This window comes from Triticum dicoccoides, chromosome 1A (assembly GCF_002162155.2).
Source record: "Triticum dicoccoides isolate Atlit2015 ecotype Zavitan chromosome 1A, WEW_v2.0, whole genome shotgun sequence".
In the NCBI taxonomy this organism is placed as follows: Eukaryota; Viridiplantae; Streptophyta; class Magnoliopsida; order Poales; family Poaceae; genus Triticum; species Triticum dicoccoides.
This window is the reverse complement of record NC_041380.1, coordinates 391,948,929-391,967,112: the sequence shown is the minus strand read 5'-3', so window position 1 is coordinate 391,967,112 and position 18,184 is coordinate 391,948,929.

The window sequence follows — 18,184 nt, the reverse complement described above, 5'->3', positions numbered from 1 at the left end:
TTAAATCGACGCACGCTGGGTCACCTCTGCTTTCGTGAACCCCACGCTAAGCGGTCTGTCACTATCATCGACCCGTCGGTGCTGCTGCGATCCAGGAGCAATGTGCTACTGTAAAGTGGATCAGGTGATACCCATTCGAATTTATTTTATTAACACATATTGTTTTTATCAAAGAACAGTTACTTGGTCTATAATATTATTCTGCAGGACCATTATTCCTTAAAAAATGTCGCAAACGGGGCGCGAGCAAATATTGTTTTTGCACTAGCGCTCCTCCTGCACTAGTGGACACCCCCGCTACATCGAACACACGCGACCGATTCATTAATTCACCATTACAAAGGAGACCATCAAGTAGTAGGTCGCCTCTGCTGTGTTGAGCCGCCGGAGATGCTAGTCTGTCTGAACCGCCCGGACTATATTGAGTCGCCGGTCTGCCTGAGCCGCCTTTGTCGTGATAAACGGGTTATTGATCGTCTGAACGAATCCGGTGATATCTCTCTAAAATATATTTTCTTAGCACATGTTGTTTTTTGTCAAAGAGCAATTACTTTGATTTGTATATTTTTGTATACAGGATAATTATTCACTACAAATGTGGTTTATACCATGGGTATGGAGCACGGGCTGATAATGTCCTGCGATAGTCCATGACATATTACTCGATGAATGGACACACAAGCTACCGCTTTTGCGGCCCGGTCTACATCGACTTGCCGGGATCGCATTTGCTTGCTGTTTAATGGATTTGCGCAAGTCGCCGCCTCTGTGGCTCAGTCTACAACAACAACACTGCGGCCGGCTCACCTGTCTGCGCCGGTTTACAACACCGCAGACAACTCACCCGTCCGTTCCGACGGCCGATTTTCCAGCCCGTGCTGGCTTACAATGCTGCGGCCGACTCATCTGTCCATGCCGCCTCTGATGCTGCGGTCGCCTTTTCCGTCCGTCTCTTGCGGCCTGGTCTACATCAACACACTAGGATGCACCTATCTGCATGAGCTGTTTATTAGTATGAGCAAGTCACTACTTGGGCAGCCCAGTTTTCTTCCAACAAATTGGAGGCAAAGTATCATCAGCCACCGTCTGCACTGGATTGCTAAATGAGCAGGCGCACAAAGTCACCGCCACTACAGTTTGGTTAACTTCAAATAGCCAGTTGGAAAGAACCATTGGCCGAGTTGTTGACACGGCTCATACGGGATTGTTTATAACTTGCCACAGTCACCTCAACCTTCTGTGGATTTACATTGCGTTATCAAACTGATGATATATACATTCTTCTATGGTCAAAGTATGGAGAATGTCAAGTCAACTCCTTGAGTCATCTTAAAACTCGGGGGCTACGATGATATGTCTCAGCAAGTCTTGCCAGTTTCAGCAAATTCAAGTGCCCCAGGATGTTGAAGGGAAAGATAACCCGGTCCCGGAGGCTACTGTTATATTGATGAAAATTTAAAGGCCGTCAGAAATATTCCGGTTCACAATGATGCTTCCGGTTTATAGTCCAGTTTAAGGGAAATCCTGTTTCCCACACTGCGCTGAAGCCCTCAGTATCTGGTTCAAATCCGCTTTAAGAGGAAACTATCTCTTGCAAAGCTCTAATGCTCTCAATATCCAGTTCAAAATCCTGGTTCAAGAAGAATTTATCTCTTGCAAAAAATTAAAGGTTGCCGAAGAGGAACTGCTGCCATGATGCGCGGTTCAAACATGGGTATCCTGCCTTATTGGCTTATCATATTATTGATCATGTGGGGGCTTCTGTTTATAAAGCGAAGTTTTGTTTACCCATTGATCCGGCTTATAAAGCCATATAAAAAATCACTTGGGGGCTTGTTCGTATTCGAACCATAGCTACACCTCTTGACCGGCGTAAGGCCACCAGGGAAATCACTTGGGGGCTTGGTCGTATTCGAACCATAGCTACACCTCTTGATCGATGTAAGGCCACCAGGGAAATCACTTGGGGGACAGATTGAGTGTTGCAAAAGCACAACTCAAACATAGGCACCCACTAAGCACAACTCAAAATATTGCTCGGGGGCTCTTTGATTCTCAAAGAACAAAGAGTCTATACCCTTGTAATAGGCTATCAAGCCAGGCTTGGAAACTAGGTGTATTCACCTAAAACCCCGGGTTATCCTGCCTTCTTTAAGTAAGCCACTCCGTCTAGGTAATCCTGGTATGACCCGCTGAATGTTTGGCAAGTCAATCTTATAGAGACCTTGAACTTGTCAAAGTTAAAACGACGATTAGTTAACGTGAGGTCCATCTTAAAAGGCTTTGTAAAATGGTTTAACTCAGTGGTCTGGCAACCCATGAAAAGCCTCGATTTTGGGCTCCGCAGCCCATGAAAAGCCTTGCACTTCCCATGATTTTATTTGACAAATTTTCTCTTTTTGAGGTTTACAACACTTTATGATAAACCGGTGTTTATTAACCCGGCCTGGCTTTCGACTATAAGTCGCCAGTATGATGATAAATTATCCAGTGTTTATTAAACCAACCTGGCCTGGGACTATAAGTCGCCAGTATATATTTGGATTGCGCCATTGGAATTATGCGCTCATAAATCATTGGATTATATTATTCAAATCTTCAAACATCCAACATGACTGGATTTTATTATGGTTATCAATAACCAGTATTATGATTAAGGTTTTCAAAGTCGCTTTAGTGCAATGGCTATTATATTATCAATGGATATGATTTATTCTACAATTGAAGGAATAGTCCCGAATCACTGCAGGCTTATGACCCGGCATTTGGGGGCTACATTATTCAAGTTGAGATTACATCAAATAGGCAAGTCTCATGTCACTTCAAGCATGCACCATGACACTTGGGGGATAATGCAAAGTCATTTTTTGCTCACCTTATTGAAGACGCAACTCGTCACAGTGTAATGAGCCGGCCCTTGGGGGCTACCAATTGCTTCTGTCAAAAAAATTAAGGTACACAAACTTTAATCCATTATATTGAAAGGTTTATTGCTCAGTTGGTAACGCACAAAGCTCTTAACCTTGTGGACGTGGGTTCAAGCCCCATGATGGGGGTTACATCATATGATGTTATTTTCAATGAAGTATATATAAAGTCCCATCTCAATATTATCTTACTAAGCCGACCCTTTGGGGCTACATGTTGCTGTTCAAATCTACATGATTAGATTTATAAAGTCCCTGCTCATTATTGCATAATGACCCGACCCTTGGGGGATACACTGGTTGAAGCTTTTTGAGCATCAGGCAATTAAAAGTCCCAGGTTGCTGCAAGCATGACAACCCGGCACTTGGGGGCTACATAATATGGAATATTCAGTTGTGACTAGTGACTGATATGAACAATCTGGATTCTTCAAGGTTGCAACATTTATATTGAAACAAGTCTTAAGCTATCACTATGTTCTCCTCTTAGGACTTGGGGCTATAGGTAATATGCATATAAAGGAGGAACATCTTCAAATTCTCAGTTTTGGACAAATCAGGAAGATTAATTGTGTGACCCGGCGTTGACAACAATCATAACCCGGCGTCTATAAACGGTCATGACCCGGGATCATCAGTTTTTATAACCCGACAATTTTGGCAATGATAAACCAGCAAGTTCTACATTTTCAAACCGGCTGATATCAGTTGAATATTTGAAGACAAATATTTTTGTCAAATCAGAGCATTGAAGGCCGATTCAAATGGATTCTTTATTTACAAAATATCTTCTGCAAGCAAATTCATTATGAAGCTGGTCTATTGACTCGGATTTTTCAGAAGGAAGAAATGACAAGGACTTAAGGATGATGAAGTGCTGGTTTATAACAATATTTAAACCGGAGCACAACCCGACAAATTTGTTCGTGTGTTTATGTTGCAGATTAGTTTAACATGGATGAATCCTAATTAAACAGGGGCTAATGTCGGGGATATACCCCGCGGCGTAACCCGGCCGGAAGTATAACCCGACCGGACTTGGTGACTCACTAAGTGACCCGTCCGAGCCTGGTGACTCATGGGTGACCCGGCAAGCGGGTCAGAGGAACGACAAGACCTAGTGGCCTAGAAGGCGGTTTATGGAAGGCCGATTCATGTTATGGTGGGCCGGTTTATGAGGAAAGCACAAGGAATATTCTCCTACAAAGGAAGCAAGACTAGGACTCCACTTGTAATAGAGTAATCCTAATCCAACTAGGACTAGTCATGTAAACCGCCCCTTCAACATATATAAGGAGGTGCAGGGCTCCCCAAAGAGGGACAAGCAAGAAGAAACAATCTCTAGGGCTAGACACAAAGAGTGGGTTTACCGGCGACTCCCTCATAAGCATAATGAGACCAAGCTACAAACAGCATGTAGGATTATTACCGGATGATGTTTCCCGGGGGCCGAAGCTGTCTAAATCCTTGTCTTGTGTGTTGATTCGCCACGCGTCTCTCGATTCCGACCAACCCCTTCAAGCTACCACATATATGCGTTGGCCTCACGACTAAGTCCTCACACTAGGACATCTGCCGTGACAAATCCACGATAGTAGATGCGAGGGCGAGGGAAATATCGAGGAGTTCCCGGTTACGGTCGGTGTTCGGGGAAGAGCGATGCACTATGGTTTGCGCATTTCTCTCATGTACGCACGTGTGTGCAAGGCGTTGGCTAGCTGAACCCGAGTGATTGCACATTACTGAACTCGAGCGATCAAGGCGTTGGCTAACTGAACCCGAGCGATTGCACATTACTGAACTCGAGCGATCAATCCCTTGGCTGTTAACCGAACCCGAGCGTTTCATTCGCTTTTGACTGAACCCGAGCGATTCCTTCACTACTACTGCTAACTGAACCCGAGCGATCGATCGCTGCTGCTGCTTACTGAAGCCAATCGAGCCCCCTGTGAGATGTAGCCAGCCGGTGTTGGGTTGCCTCTCAATGAACAGTGACTATCTCTACCGTGCGCGCGACACGTAGAACGAGTCAAGATGTGGTGAGTCAAGCCGGTTGGTCAGTTGTGGATAAACAGTTCCCAGTGGGGGTTGGATGAATAGGACCCCATGGTAGTAGGTCGTTGCCGCTGGATGAATAGGACTCCGAGGAGGCCGCCGCACCGCAGCCAGTTGGGGGTGGATGAACAGGACCCCGTGGAGGCTCTATGAACAGTAGCCGATGGAGGCTGGATGAACAGTACCCCATGGAGGCTGGAGCGAGGCATTAGACGATGGATGAAGAGGACCCCGTTTCGACCGTAGGCGCTCCAACCAAAGTCCGTTTCTTTTGTTTTGCGGTACGCCAGACCCCTCCTGATCAACATGACCCCATTTCGACTGTAGGCACCCGAACAAAAGTTGGCTTCCTCCGTTTTGTGATACACCACACCCTTCCCGATGAACAATACCCCGTTTCGATCGTATGCGGTCGAAGAAAAGGCCATTTCCTCCATTCCGTGGTACGCCAGACCTCGTTTCGGCTGTTCCGTCCAAGCTGTTTAGCTCCTGATGAACACGACGTATTTTGACCCAGTCGATTGCCTCTCGAAGAACACGACGCTGTTTCCTCCGTTGCGTCCTAGCTGGTTGGCTGCCGATGAACAGGATGACATCGTTGTACGCGTTCGAGACCACTCCTGTATGTATGTACATACGTAGCCGTATTTACTTTCTTGCATCATGGTTGTATGTACGTGTACATGATATAGACGGGACTTGGTGACATGCTACATCCGCACCTCTACTACGACACGTGCCGCTCCTTAGTCGGCCACAGTTCATCGCTCCAGAGAGACCGATCGACCAGTATGTACGTACACGTTCACGACCAGACAGACAACGCTACGTACGCTTTGACCGGGTGAGTCCCAGCTGTCAGGGAGGATAAGGATGCACTTCCTTGCGTGTGAAGATATAGTTGGTGGGTACCAGTTGTCAAGGGGGGAATCATTTTTTTGCCCGCAGTATGGACGCACTTCCTTGCGCGCGAAGATGTAGCTGATGGGTCCCAGCTCTCAGGGCGGAAAAGTTTTTTGTTGCAAAATACGGTGGCCCTTCCGGTGCGTCCCCGCTGTCAGGTGGAGGAATCATTATTTTGTGCGTAATAAGGAGGCACTTCCTTGCTGCGGTCATGGACCCAGCTGTCAGCCTCTCCACGTACAGTCGTCTGCCGATGGAAGTTGTTCCTTAACCACGTTGACCACGCCGCGTCGAGAGCGCCAAGGCGGGGATGACATCGAGGCCTAGGAAGGGAATGACCAGGAGGCGTGGAAGACTCGGTAGCAGGATACGTATAATGGAGCAACAATTTGGAATAGCTCCAAGTGGAACGTGGTAGCAGCATCTACGATATGACATAAAGTTTTGTGAAATACATAGGGATCTGAATATGGCAAGACCCATTGACTACAACCTCTCTCACAAGCATAACATGATCAAACCCAGAACTCATTGAGTCTTAATCATATAGTGATGTGAACTAGATTAGTGACTCTAGTAAACTCTTTGGATGTTGGTCACATGGCGATGTGACCTATGAGTGTTAATCACATGGTGATGTGAACTAGATTATTGACTCTAGTGCAAGTGGGAGACTGTTGGAAATATGCTCTAGAGGCAATAATAAATTAGTTATTATTATTATATTTCATTGTTCATGATAATCGTTTATTATCCATGCTAGAATTGTATTGATAGGAAACTCAGATACATGTGTGGATAAATAGACAACACCATGTCCCTAGTAAGCCTCTAGTTGACTAGCTCGTTGATCAATAGATGGTTACCGTTTCCTGACCATGGACATTGGATGTCGTTGATAACGGGATCGCATCATTAGGAGAATGATGTGATGGACAAGACCCAATCCTAAGCCTAGCACAAGATCGTGTAGTTCGTATGCTAAAGCTTTTCTAATGTCAAGTATCATTTCCTTAGACCATGAGATTGTGCAACTCCCGGATACCATAGGAGTGCTTTGGGTGTGCCAAACGTCACAACGTAACTGGGTGGCTATAAAGGTTCACTACGGGTATCTCCAAAAGTGTCTGTTGGGTTGGCATGAATCGAGACTGGGATTTGTCACTTCGTGTAACGGAGAGGTATCTCTGGGCCCACTCAGTAGGACATCATCATAATGTGCACAATGTGACCAAGGAGTTGATCACGGGATGATATGTTATGGAACGAGTAAAGAGACTTCCCAGTAAGGAGATTAAACAAGGTATCGGGATACCGACAATCGAATCTCGGGCAAGTATCGTACCGATAGACAAAGGGAATTGTATACGGGATTGATTGAATCCTTGACATCGTGGTTCATCCGATGAGGTCATCGTGGAACATGTAGGAGCCAACATGGGTATCCAGATCCCGCTGTTGGTTATTGACCGGAGAGTTGTCTCGGCTATGTCTGCATGACTCCCGAGCCCGTAGGGTCTACACACTTAAGGTTCGATTACGCTAGGGTTATAGGGAAAGTGTGTACGTGGTTACCGAATGTTGTTCAGAGTCCTGGACGTCACGAGGAGTTCCGGAATGGTCCGGATGTAAAGATTGGTATATAGGAAGTATGGTTTTGGCCACCGGAAGTGTTCAGGGCGTCACCGGTAGTGTACCGGGACCACCGGAGGGGTCCGGGGGTCCACCGGGAGAGGCCACGGGCCCCGGAGGCATACATGGGCCAATAGTGGGAAGGGACCAGCCCCTAGGTGGGCTGGGGCGCCTCCCACCAAGGCCCAAGGTGCCTCCAAGAGGGGAGGGGGGCAAACCCTAGGGCAGGTGGGCCCTAAAGCCCACCCCAGGTGCGCCTCCCCCTCTCCCCCTTGTGGCCGCCACCCTAGATGGGATATAGGGCTGCCGCACCCCTTGGGGTGGGAACCCTAGGTGGGGGCGCAGCCCTCCTTCTCCCCCTATATATAGTGGAGGAAAAGGGGCAGCCCAACACACGATTCGATCTCCCTGTTGGCGCAGCCCTACCCCTCTCACTCCTCGTCTCTCGTGCTTGTCGAAGCCCTGCTGGAGTCTCGCGCTCCTCCACCACCACCACGCCGTCGTGCTGCTGCTGGACGGAGTCTTCCCCAACCTCTCCTTCTCCCCTTGCTGGATCAAGGCGTAGGAGACGTCACCGGGCTGCACGTGTGTTGAACGCGGAGGCGCCATTTTCGGCGCTTAGATCGGAATCAACCGCGATCTGAATCGCTGCGAGTATGACTCCTTCATCCGCGTTCTTGCAACGCTTCCGCTTAGCGATCTACAAGGGTATGTAGATGCACTCCCCTTCCCCTCGTTGCTTGATTACTCCATAGATTGATCTTGGTGATGCGTAAAAAAATTTAAATTCTGCTACGATCCCCAACAATGGCATCATGAGCTAGGTCTATGCATAGTTTCTATGCATGAGTAGAACACAAAGCAGTTGTGGGCGTCGATATTGTCAATTTACTTGCCGTTACTAGTCTTATCTTGATTCGGCGGCATCGTGGGATGAAGCGGCCCGGACTGACCTTACAGGTACGCTTACGTGAGACTGGTTCCACCGACTGACATGCACTAGTTGCATAAGGTGGCTAGCGGGTGTCTGTCTCTCCCACTTTAGTCGGATCAGATTCGATGAAAAGGGTCCTTATGAAGGGTAAATAGAAATTGGCATACCATGTTGTGGTTTTCGCGTAGGTAAGAAATGTTCTTGTTTTTGCAGCATATGCCTTGTGATGTGATATGGCCAAAAGGATGTGATGAATGATATATGTGATGTATGAGATTGATCATGTTCTTGTAATAGGAATCATGACTTGCATGTCGATGAGTATGACAACTGGCAGGAGCCATAGGAGTTGTCTTAATTTATTTATGACCTGCGTGTCAACATAAACGTCATGTAATTACTTTACTTTATTGCTGAAGCGTTAGCCATAGTAGTAGAAGTAATAGATGACGAGACAACTTCAAGAAGACACGATGATGGAGATCATGGTGTCATGCCGGTGACAACGATGATCATGGAGCCCCGAAGATGGAGATCAAAAGGAGCAAAATGATATTGGCCATATCATGTCACTATTTGATTGCATGTGATGTTTATCATGCTTTACATCTTATTTGCTTAGAACGACGGTAGCTTAAATAAGATGATCCCTCACTAAAACTTCAAGAAAAGTGTTCCCCCTAACTGTGCACCGTTGCGAAGGTTTGTTGTTTCGAAGCACCACGTGATGATCGGGTGTGATAGATTCTAACGTTCGAATACAACGGGTGTTGACGAGCCTAGCATGTACAGACATGGCCTTGGGACACATGAGAAACACTTAGGTTGACTTGACGAGCCTAGCATGTACAGACATGGCCTCAGAACAGGGAAGACCGAAAGGTCGAACATGAGTCGTATATAAGATACGATCAACATGAGATGTTCACTGTTGATGACTAGTCTGTCTCACGTGATGATCAGACATGGCCTAGTCGATTCGGATCATGTTTCACTTAGATGACTAGAGGGACGTCTATCTGAGTGGGAGTTCATTAAATAATTTGATTAGATGAACTCAATTATCATGAACATAGTCTAAATTGTCTTTGCAAATATGTTGTAGATAAATAGCTCACGTTGTAGCTCCCTATTTCAATACGTTCCTAGAGAAAGACTAAGTTGAAAGATATTATAAGCAATGATGCAGACTGGGTCCGTAGTCCGAGGAGTGTCCTCACTGCTACACAGAAGGCTTACGTCTTTGATGCACCGCTCGATGTGCAAACCCCTACAACGTCATCTGTGGATGTTATGAACATCTGACAGATACGTCCCGATGACTACTTGATAGTTAAGTGCACCATACTTTATGGCTTAGAATCGGGATTCCAATGACGTTTTGAACGCCATAGAACATATAAAACCACAAAGGTTACAGTTGGGTATACCTTCTATCTCAGATCCGAGGGCAAATTGTTTGTCGCTAAGAACGGGTCCTTTCTCGAGAAGGAGTTTCTCTCGAAAGAATTGAGTGGGAGGAAGATAGAACTTGATGAGGTTGTCGAACCCTCACTTCAATCGGAGAGTAGTGCAACACAGAAAGATGTTTCTATGGAACCTACGACTGTTGAAGAGGAAACTAATGATAGTGATCATGAAGCTTCGGATCAAGTTGCTATCGAACCTCATAGGTCGACAAGGATATGTACTACTCCTGAGTGGTACGGTAATCCTGTCTTAGATATCATGTTGTTAGACAACAATGAACCTACGAGCTATGGAGAAGCGATGGTGGGCCCGTATTCCGACAAATGGTTAGAAGCCATGAAATCCGAGATAGGATCCATGTATTAGAACAAAGTATGGACTTTGGTGGACTTGCTCGATGATCGGCAAGCCATTGAGATAAATGGATCTTTAAGAAGAAGACAGACGTGGGCGCTAATGTTACCGTCTATAAAGCTCGACTTGTGGGAAAGAGTCTTTTCACAAGTTCAAGGAGTTGACTACGATGAGAATTTCTCACCCGTAGCGATGTTTAAGTCCGTCGGAATCATGTTAGCATTAGCTGTATTTTTCGATTATGAAATCTGACAGATGGATGTCAAAACAAGTTTTCTTACCAGTTTTCGTAACAAAGAGTTGTATGTGATACAATCAAATTTTTGTCGATCCTAAGGATGCTAAAGGGTATGCTGGCTCCAGCGATCCTTCTATGGACTAGAGCAAGCATCTCGGAGTTGGAATATATGCTTTGATGGAGTGATCAAAGCTTTTAGGTTTATACAATGTTTGCTAGAAACTTGTATTTACAAGAAAGTGAGTGGGACCACTACAACATTTCTGATAAGTATATGTGGATGACATATTGTTGATCCAAAATAATGTAGAATTTCTAGAAAGCATAAACGATTGTTTGAAGAGTGTTTTTCAAAGGAAGACCTGGATAAAGCTGCTTACATACTGGGCATCAAGATCTATAGAGATAGATCAAAACGCCTGATGATACTTTCAAAGAATGCACACCTTGACATGTTTTTGAAGGAGTTCAAAATAGATCAGTCAAAGAAGGGGTTCTTGCCTGAGTTGTAAGGTGTGAAGTTGAGTAAGACTCAAAGATTGACCACGGCAGAAGAAAGAGGAAGGACGAAGGTCATCCCCTATGCTTTTGTCATAGGCTCTATACGGTATGCCATGCTGAGTACCGCACCAGATGTGTGCCTTGCCACATGTCTGGCAAGAGGGTACAAAGGTGCTCTTGGAGTAGATCACCAGATAGCGGTCAAAATTATCCTTAGAGGAATAAGGAAATGTTTCTCGGATATGGAGGTGATGAAGAGTTCGACGTAAAGAGTTACGTCAATGCAAGCTTAACACCTATCCGGATAGCTCTGAGTAGAGATACCAGATACGTATAATGGAGCAACAATTTGGAATAGCTCCAAGTGGAACGTGGTAGCAGCATCTACGATATGACATAAAGTTTTGTGAAATACATAGGGATCTGAATATGGCAAGACCCGTTGACTACAACCTCTCTCACAAGCATAACATGATCAAACCCAGAACTCATTGAGTCTTAATCATATAGTGATGTGAACTAGATTAGTGACTCTAGGAAACTCTTTGGATGTTGGTCACATGGCGATGTGACCTATGAGTGTTAATCACACGGCGATGTGAACTAGATTATTGACTCTAGTGCAAGTGGGAGACTGTTGTAAATATGCTCTAGAGGCAATAATAAATTAGTTATTATTATTATATTTCATTGTTCATGATAATCGTTTATTATCCATGCTAGAATTATATTGATAGGAAACTCAGATACATGTGTGGATACATAGACAACACCATGTCCCTAGTAAGCCTCTAGTTGACTAGCTCGTTGATCAATAGATGGTTACCGTTTCCTGACCATGGACATTGGATGTCGTTGATAACGGGGTCGCATCATTAGGAGAATGATGTGATGGACAAGACCCAATCCTAAGCCTAGCACAAGATCGTGTAGTTCGTATGCTAAAGCTTTTCTAATGTCAAGTATCATTTCCTTAGACCATGAGATTGTGCAACTCCCGGATACCATAGGAGTGCTTTGGGTGTGCCAAACGTCACAACGTAATTGGGTGGCTATAAAGGTTCACTACGGGTATCTCCAAAAGTGTCTGTTGGGTTGGCATGAATCGAGACTGGGATTTGTCACTCCGTGTAACGGAGAGGTATCTCTGGGCCCACTCAGTAGGACATCATCATAATGTGCACAATGTGACCAAGGAGTTGATCACGGGATGATATGTTATGGAACGAGTAAAGAGACTTCCCAGTAAGGAGATTAAACAAGGTATCGGGATACCGACGATCGAATCTTGGGCAAGTATCGTACCGATAGACAAAGGGAATTGTATACATGATTGATTGAATCCTTGACATCGTGGTTCATCCGATGAGATCATCGTGGAACATGTAGGAGCCAACATGGGTATCCAGATCCCGCTGTTGGTTATTGACCGGAGAGTTGTCTCGGCCATGTCTGCATGACTCCCGAGCCCGTAGGGTCTACACACTTAAGGTTCGATGACGCTAGGGTTACAGGGAAAGTGTGTACGCGGTTACCGAATGTTGTTCGGAGTCCCGGACGTCACGAGGAGTTCCGGAATGGTCCGGATGTAAAGATTGGTATATAGGAAGTATGGTTTTGGCCACCGGAAGTGTTCAGGGCGTCACCGGTAGTGTACGGGGACCACCAGAGGGGTCCGGGGGTCCACCGGGAGAGGCCACGGGCCCCGGAGGCATACATGGGCCAATAGTGGGAAGGGACCAGCCCCTAGGTGGGCTGGGGCACCTCCCACCAAGGCCCAAGGTGCCTCCAAGAGGTGAGGGGGGCAAACCCTAGGGCAGGTGGGCCCTAAAGCCCACCCCAGGTGCGCCTCCCCCTCTCCCCCTTGTGGCCGCCACCCTAGATGGGATATAGGGCTGCCGCACCCCTTGGGGTGGGAACCCTAGGTGGGGGCGCAGCCCTCCCTCTCCCCCTATATATAGTGGAGGAAAAGGGGCAGCCCAACACACGATTCGATCTCCCTGTTGGCGCAGCCCTACCCCTCTCACTCCTCGTCTCTCGCAGTGCTTGTCGAAGCCCTGCTGGAGTCCCGCGCTCCTCCACCACCACCATGCCGTCGTGCTGCTGCTGGACGGAGTCTTCCCCAACCTCTCCTTCTCCCCTTGCTGGATCAAGGCGTAGGAGACGTCACCGGGCTGCACGTGTGTTGAACGCGGAGGCGCCATTTTTGGCGCTTAGATCGGAATCAACCGCGATCTGAATTGCTGCGAGTATGACTCCTTCATCCGCGTTCTTGCAACGCTTCCGCTTAGCGATCTACAAGGGTATGTAGATGCACTCCCCTTCCCCTCGTTGCTTGATTACTGCATAGATTGATCTTGGTGATGCGTAAAAAAATTTAAATTCTGCTACGATCCCCAACAGTGGCATCTTGAGCTAGGTCTATGCATAGTTTCTATGCACGAGTAGAACACAAAGCAGTTGTGGGCGTCGATATTGTCAATTTACTTGCCGTTACTAGTCTTATCTTGATTCGGCGGCATCGTGGGATGAAGCGGCCCGGACCGACCTTACAGGTACGCTTACGTGAGACTGGTTCCACCGACTGACATGCACTAGTTGCATAAGGTGGCTAGCGGGTGTCTGTCTCTCCCACTTTAGTCGGATCAGATTCGATGAAAAGGGTCCTTATGAAGGGTAAATAGAAATTGGCATACCATGTTGTGGTTTTCGCGTAGGTAAGAAACGTTCTTGTTTTTGCAGCATATGCCTTGTGATGTGATATGGCCAAAAGGATGTGATGAATGATATATGTGATGTATGAGATTGATCATGTTCTTGTAATAGGAATCATGACTTGCATGTCGATGAGTATGACAACTGGCAGGAGCCATAGGAGTTGTCTTAATTTATTTATGACCTGCGTGTCAACATAAACGTCATGTAATTACTTTACTTTATTGCTGAAGCGTTAGCCATAGTAGTAGAAGTAATAGATGACGAGACAACTTCAAGAAGACACGATGATGGAGATCATGGTGTCATGCCGGTGACAACGATGATCATGGAGCCCCGAAGATGGAGATCAAAAGGAGCAAAATGATATTGGCCATATCATGTCACTATTTGATTGCATGTGATGTTTATCATGTTTTACATCTTATTTGCTTAGAACGACGGTAGCTTAAATAAGATGATCCCTCACTAAAATTTCAAGAAAAGTGTTCCCCCTAACTGTGCACCGTTGCGAAGGTTCGTTGTTTCGAAGCACCACGTGATGATCGGGTGTGATAGATTCTAACGTTCGAATACAACGGGTGTTGACGAGCCTAGCATGTACAGACATGGCCTTGGGAAACATGCGAAACACTTAGGTTGACTTGATGGGCCTAGCATGTACAGACATGGCCTCAGAACACGGAAGACCGAAAGGTCGAACATGAGTCGTATATAAGATACGATCAACATGAGATGTTCACCGTTGATGACTAGTCCGTCTCACGTGATGATCGGACATGGCCTAGTCGATTCGGATCATGTTTCACTTAGATGACTAGAGGGACTTCTATCTGAGTGGGAGTTCATTAAATAATTTGATTAGATGAACTCAATTATCATGAACATAGTCTAAATTGTCTTTGCAAATATGTTGTAGATAAATAGCTCACGTTGTAGCTCCCTATTTCAATACGTTCCTAGAGAAAGACTAAGTTGAAAGATACTGTAAGCAATGATGCAGACTGGGTCCGTAGTCCGAGGAGTGTCCTCACTGCTACACAGAAGGCTTACGTCTTTGATGCACCGCTCGATGTGCAAACCCCTACAACATCGTCTGTGCATGTTATGAACATCTGACAGATACGTCCCGATGACTACTTGATAGTTAAGTGCACCATACTTTACGGCTTAGAATCGGGATTCCAATGACATTTTGAACGCCATAGAACATATAAAACCACAAAGGTTACAGTTGGGTATACCTTCTATCTCAGATCCGAGGGCAAATTGTTTGTCGCTAAGAACGGGCCCTTTCTCGAGAAGGAGTTTCTCTCGAAAGAATTGAGTGGGAGGAAGATAGAACTTGATGAGGTTGTCGAACCCTCACTTCAATCGGAGAGTAGTGCAACACAGAAAGATGTTTCTATGGAACCTACGACTGTTGAAGAGGAAACTAATGATAGTGATCATGAAGCTTCGGATCAAGTTGCTATCGAACCTCATAGGTCGACAAGGATATGTACTACTCCTGAGTGGTACGGTAATCCTGTCTTAGATATCATGTTGTTAGACAACAGTGAACCTACGAGCTATGGAGAAGCGATGGTGGGCCCGTATTCCGACAAATGGTTAGAAGCCATGAAATCCGAGATAGGATCCATGTATTAGAACAAAGTATGGACTTTGGTGGACTTGCTCGATGATCGGCAAGCCATTGAGATAAATGGATCTTTAAGAAGAAGACAGACGTGGGCGCTAATGTTACCGTCTATAAAGCTCGACTTGTGGGAAAGAGTCTTTTCACAAGTTCAAGGAGTTGACTACGATGAGAATTTCTCACCCGTAGCGATGTTTAAGTCCGTCGGAATCATGTTAGCATTAGCTGTATTTTTCGATTATGAAATCTGACAGATGGATGTCAAAACAAGTTTTCTTACCAGTTTTCGTAACAAAGAGTTGTGTGTGATACAATCAAATTTTTGTCGATCCTAAGGATGCTAAAGGGTATGCTGGCTCCAGCGATCCTTCTATGGACTAGAGCAAGCATCTCGGAGTTGGAGTATATGCTTTGATGGAGTGATCAAAGCTTTTAGGTTTATACAATGTTTGCTAGAAACTTGTATTTACAAGAAAGTGAGTGGGACCACAACAACATTTCTGATAAGTATATGTGGATGACATATTGTTGATCCAAAATAATGTAGAATTTCTAGAAAGCATAAACGATTGTTTGAAGAGTGTTTTTCAAAGGAAGACCTGGATAAAGCTTCTTACATACTGGGCATCAAGATCTATAGAGATAGATCAAAACGCCTGATGATACTTTCAAAGAACACACACCTTGACATGTTTTTGAAGGAGTTCAAAATAGATCAGTCAAAGAAGGGGTTCTTGCCTGAGTTGTAAGGTGTGAAGTTGTGTAAGACTCAAAGATTGACCACGGCAGAAGAAAGAGGAAGGACGAAGGTCATCCCCTATGCTTTTGTCATAGGCTCTATACGGTATGCCATGCTGAGTACCGCACCAGATGTGTGCCTTGCCACATGTCTGGCAAGAGGGTACAAAGGTGCTCTTGGAGTAGATCACCAGATAGCGGTCAAAATTATCCTTAGAGGAAGGAGGAAATGTTTCTTGGAAATGGAGGTGATGAAGAGTTTGACGTAAAGAGTTACATCAATGCAAGCTTAACACCTATCCGGATAGCTCTGAGTAGAGATACCGGATACGTATAATGGAGCAACAATTTGGAATAGCTCCAAGTGGAACGTGGTAGCAGCATCTACGATATGACATAAAGTTTTGTGAAATACATAGGGATCTGAATATGGCAAGACCCGTTGACTACAACCTCTCTCACAAGCATAACATGATCAAACCCAGAACTCATTGAGTCTTAATCATATAGTGATGTGAACTAGATTAGTGACTCTAGTAAACTCTTTGGATGTTGGTCACATGGCGATGTGACCTATGAGTGTTAATCACATGGCGATGTGAACTAGATTATTGACTCTAGTGCAAGTGGGAGACTGTTGTAAATATGCTCTAGAGGCAATAATAAATTAGTTATTATTATTATATTTCATTGTTCATGATAATCGTTTATTATCCATGCTAGAATTGTATTGATAGGAAACTCAGATACATGTGTGGATACATAGACAACACCATGTCCCTAGTAAGCCTCTAGTTGACTAGCTCATTGATCAATAGATGGTTACCGTTTCCTGACCATGGACATTGGATGTCGTTGATAACGGGGTCGCATCATTAGGAGAATGATGTGATGGACAAGACCCAATCCTAAGCCTAGCACAAGATCGTGTAGTTCGTATGCTAAAGCTTTTCTAATGTCAAGTATCATTTCCTTAGACCATGAGATTGTGCAACTCCCGGATACCATAGGAGTGCTTTGGGTGTGCCAAACGTCACAACGTAACTGGGTGGCTATAAAGGTTCACTACGGGTATCTCCAAAAGTGTCTGTTGGGTTGGCATGAATCGAGACTGGGATTTGTCACTCCGTGTAACGGAGAGGTATCTCTGGGCCCACTCAGTAGGACATCATCATAATGTGCACAATGTGACCAAGGAGTTGATCATGGGATGATATGTTATGGAACGAGTAAAGAGACTTCCCAGTAAGGAGATTAAACAAGGTATCGGGATACCGACGATCGAATCTCGGGCAAGTATCGTACCGATAGACAAAGGGAATTGTATACGGGATTGATTGAATCCTTGACATCGTGGTTCATCCGATGAGATCATCGTGGAACATGTAGGAGCCAACATGGGTATCCAGATCCTGCTGTTGGTTATTGACCGGAGAGTTGTCTCGGCCATGTCTGCATGACTCCCGAGCCCGTAGGGTCTACACACTTAAGGTTCGATGACGCTAGGGTTATAGGGAAAGTGTGTACGCGGTTACCGAATGTTGTTCGGAGTCCCGGATGAGATCCCGGACGTCACGAGGAGTTCCGAAATGGTCCGGATGTAAAGATTGGTATATAGGAAGTATGGTTTTGGCCACCGGAAGTGTTCAGGGCATCACCGGTAGTGTACTGGGACCACCGGAGGGGTCCGGGGGTCCACCGGGAGAGGCCACGGGCCCCGGAGGCATACATGGGCCAATAGTGGGAAGGGACCAGCCCCTAGGTGGGCTAGGGCGCCTCCCACCAAGGCCCAAGGTGCCTCCAAGAGGGGAGGGGGGCAAACCCTAGGGCAGGTGGGCCCTAAAGCCCACCCCAGGTGCGCCTCCCCCTCTCCCCCTTGTGGCCGCCACCCTAGATGGGATATAGGGCTGCCGCACCCCTTGGGGTGGGAACCCTAGGTGGGGGCGCAGCCCTCCCTCTCCCCCTATATATAGTGGAGGAAAAGGGGCAGCCCAACACACGATTCGATCTCCCTGTTGGCGCAGCCCTACCCCTCTCACTCCTCGTCTCTCGCAGTGCTTGTCGAAGCCCTGCTGGAG